The sequence below is a fragment of the Amphimedon queenslandica genome, unplaced genomic scaffold (assembly GCF_000090795.2).
Source record: "Amphimedon queenslandica unplaced genomic scaffold, v1.1 AMPQUscaffold_11849, whole genome shotgun sequence".
Classification (NCBI taxonomy): domain Eukaryota; kingdom Metazoa; phylum Porifera; class Demospongiae; order Haplosclerida; family Niphatidae; genus Amphimedon; species Amphimedon queenslandica.
Genome location: NW_003547911.1, coordinates 2,122 through 6,424, shown reverse-complemented (window position 1 = coordinate 6,424; position 4,303 = coordinate 2,122). Strand labels below are relative to the sequence as shown.

Sequence of the window (4,303 nt, the reverse complement as noted above, 5' to 3'; positions counted from 1 at the left end):
CATGATGCTAGCTCTATACCAATACTAACTTCTATATTTTCGAAACCAATCAGTCTTAACGATAGATCATCATTCTCTCCTGGTTTGCCAGTAATTTTGATCTGTTTATTAGATACAAACTCAAAACCAGCTGATATGTCAATATTCTTGCCTTTTGATAAAGTTGATTGAAATGTAGCAATTTTTGTGATGTTTTGGCCCATGTCATCATAAAGTGTTATTGGCAGTGAGTATTTCCTCCCTGGTATAATGGAGAGAGGTGTTGGTTGACTGACGGTAAATACTGAACCTCCTGATGCAATCACATTGCTATAATTAGTAAAATCAAATACCCCAAAACAAGTTTGATTAATGAATGATTCATTCGATTTACTGTTGCATGCTGATTGGCATGGTTTAGTACTTGTCATATATATTGAATTTGCTATTCCAGTGTGAGACCAATTGTCTATAAAAATAAACTTTGCATTAGGATGCTTGGTTTTGTTCTGAAGAAAGCACAAATGAGATGATAGCGAAATGTGTGGTCTGATAGCTGTAACATATATAGCTCCACCAACAATGCTAGCTGAGTTATTAGTAAATTCAAACTTTGTGTCATTATTGTACTGAATATTAGAGTATCCTACTAGACCAATAGCTCCACCATAAGTACCTGTATTATTGTTAAAAAAAGTCACTGCTCCTGTTTGAAAGCATGCTGATCCTGAAAAAATATACAATGCTGTGCCCTTGTTGTCATTAAATGAATTAGTGCCTTTAAAATAAACTGTTAGCTTAGTAATAACAAATGCTCCAATTCCTTCACTAAAAGTGTAGAAAGATGTTTTTGTATAATTATACTGCTTCATAATGGCATTGTTAGCAAATTTGCAATCCTCAAAAATTGTTTTAGTAGTGAATTCAGTAAAGTACTGGCTTTTATAATTTGGCTCAATCTCAATTGCTGTACCATTATTACTGTCCCAAATGCTGTTAATAAAATGAACATAATTGTAAAATTTTATTGGTTCATCATGACTCAGTGCATTACAATAAATCAGAACTCCACTGGCATAGTTTCCAACATTATTAGAAAAAGTTGTCCCAACAACTGTTATATTATTGTCAGCTGAAACATAACTAGAATTACGATGAGCAATTCCTATTGCCATTCCAGCTCCACCAAAATCCAGATTCTCATTAGAAAATAAATTTTTTGAAAAATCACAATTTTCAAGATTTATTATATTGCCTTGACAGAAATGCCCACAATGCCAAATCATTCCACCTCCAACAATCGCTTTGTTACGAGTAAAGTTAGTCCCTTTTATACTGAAAACATTTCCTTTAACATTCCATATTAAAAATATTCCAAGTCCACCTCCATAACTAAATGACCAATCGTCCCTATTTAATTCTGTGAGGTTAACTGTATTGTTATTAAACAGTGTGCCTTGTATTGTATAGTTACCTGATGCTGATGTATTGTGCATGCAATTATCAGCAGTGATCTCACAAGCTGATATCAGTATCACTAGACCAGCCCCTCCATGTACATGTACTATGCTATAATTTGAGCCATTTTGTTGCAAAGCATATGGTATTGAATTGTTTGAAAAAACTGACCCTTCTATTGTAATATCACCAGCTGCATTGATTAATAATAAACCAGTACCAATGTTGTTACTAATAGACACATTGCTTAATAGCATATTAGTGGTTGTATTTACTATGATACCAGAGCGATAATAATGCCTCTTTGATACACCTATCATATGCTGCATAGAACATCCAGATACATTCAAATCATTGAAGGTCACATCTTGACAATCCTTAATAATTAGACCACAATTATATAAAGGACAGACACAATTAATAACTGCTGCCTTTTCCTTTTCATTGTTGTTGGCAGATGAAGAAGTGAAAGTCAAGTTATGAATTGAGTGTATTTCAATGACACGGTCCAATACAATGCTTCCCTCTATAATGACAACTGTATCATTCTCCCATTGAGTGATGTCAGAGAGAGACAAGCAGGGAGAGTGAATAGAACCACATGAAGCTTCACTGGATCCATTGGATGAAATGTATATCTCATTTGAAGCAAACCTTTGAATCAATAATAATAAGAACAAGAGGAGTAAGACACTCTTCATCATTCCTTCAGCCACTTGTTACAATGCAAATGCTTTGCTTTTGTTTTACTCCTTTTTATCATACTGAAAACGAATAAACTTAATTACAAAGTTTTCCCTTAATGAATATACACTTCACAAAACAAATTTTGTCATTATAAATAATTGTAAGACCATAGAGAATACAAAAATAATGCGTGAAAGTGACGCACTAGAATAAACATATTTCCAAATCAAACTAATGATTAGTTGATTACAGTAGAATAATTGTATCAAGCATATGTTAGGTCACTGTAAAGTAAAAATGCAGGGACTTTAAACCTAAATTAACTAGTACTTGCCCATACACATAGTGAGTCTCTACATTATGCACATTTTTTGGTAACACATAATAGTCAAAACAAATATGAATATTTACTGACCATTTCTCAAATGTGACACAACGATGAAATTTGAAACAAGACAACTCTGATGCTAGCACCTTCAGCAAAAAACTTATCTATAATACAAAAGATAAGAAGGAAATAAATTATGATTACAGATTTGCAGTTCAATAACATTAAAACTGAAATTGAAATAATACAATGGATGATAAGCGATTAGACATAATATTTACAGTTTGAGAAATAATGCTACACACTTGAGACAAACTGTCATCATACATCTCTTGACTTCACTTAATCACTAACACTTTAAGGGTCATTTAGGGGTCAAACTACCTGGGTATAATGGGAGTTTTATGCTTAAAATAATCCAAACCTGCTAGACTACCTCAAAATTATCTGCTGTTGTTGGTCCATCACATTCATTGATACAAGTTGCTTAAGGATAATTAACTGGTTATATACTCTAATTGTGCCTGGCTGTGAATATTAATAAATGACCATATAAAATAGAGAAGGGTGAGAAAGAGAGTGAAGACTAAGGAAAGAGTATGATAGTGACAATAAAAATACTGTTGGAACAAATATTTTTTGTATCAATAACTTAGAAGTGATCAGTTCAAACCTTTTGCTATGAGTGTCAATCTAAAAGCAATTATCACTTGCAAGTCTGCAATAGTGTAGTTACATGTATCAGTATTACCAGGATTACTTACTTGTATGCTGTAGATTACCTACTGGTTTAGTAAAAACAAAAAATCGACCATTTTGAATTTCATGTTTTTAGTTAAAATATTATAACCAAAAGCTAATTTTGTTATTATTAGCATAATACTCCTGGATTTTGTAGCTTTTTTGCTAACAGTTATAACTAATAAAAAATAGCAAAGTCACATAAATTTAAATTATTAAGAACACAAAACTCAATAAATTGGAACATTAATTTTCACCCTAAGTAATAAAGTCACACAGTACAATTAAAAGTAGCAAATTATTATCAATAAAGCTCTAGCCTATTCTCTGTGACGGCTGATGTTAATGCTTAAGTTTGTTCCTCCAACCTTAAACCACTCATTTATTGTGTCAGCATCAGTTGCTTCATTAAAAATATAAACATACAAACTGATGGAGGGGAATGATTTCTTAAGCACTTGGGCACTTCTTTCTTTCAACTCAACAGTGTCAATTGTTTGCATTGATATCTAATAATGAGTAGCAGTTATAAAACACTATATAGTCTACAAGTATAACTAACTGTGTCTGGCATTTCTTCGCTATCGTTTGGTGATACTATCCATCCTGAGAACTCTTTTGTATCTTTAAAGCAAGTTAGATCAAGAGAGAGCATGGAAGAATCAAAAACAAATGGATAGTATGAGCCTTTAATATCCCATTCGCCCTAAAATGCACGCACAAAATATATACAAAATATATACAATAAGTCCTGCACATCACCCCAAAGGGGCAAAAAGAGGGAAGGGTTGGTAATATTGTATGGGCCACACCCCCTAAGCTTGCGGTTGCAAATGGTGGTCAAACTGAACCCAAGGCTTAAACACTAGTTCAACGATGTGAAGCTAGTGGCCAGTTCATGAAGCAAGCTGGCCCACCCTGGCTGCAATGTATGCCTGGCACCTAAACAAGTGCCGCCAAAATCTAACTCTTACCAGCTGAACCAACTAAGGGGTCCAACTCAGGGTGGGCCATATTTGCCATGAGCAACTGAATACTCTCTGCATGAGAGCGCCAATAGTTAAGCTGTGTTAACTATGCCACTTGGGTCAGGCAATTACCCACCATGCC

The 4,303-nt window shown here is 33.8% G+C and overlaps 1 long non-coding RNA gene across 1 annotated transcript; it reads right to left on the bottom strand.

Annotated features, from left to right (window-relative positions):
* Positions 1–3,338: 3,338 nt before the first annotated feature.
* LOC109588801 (uncharacterized) lies at positions 3,339–4,291 on the bottom strand. The gene is made up of 2 exons (XR_002188365.1): positions 3,756–4,291; positions 3,339–3,702 (listed from the first exon to the last, which is right to left on the bottom strand). It is a non-coding gene; the product is annotated as an uncharacterized LOC109588801 (long non-coding RNA).
* Between the last annotated feature and the right edge of the window lie 12 nt (positions 4,292–4,303).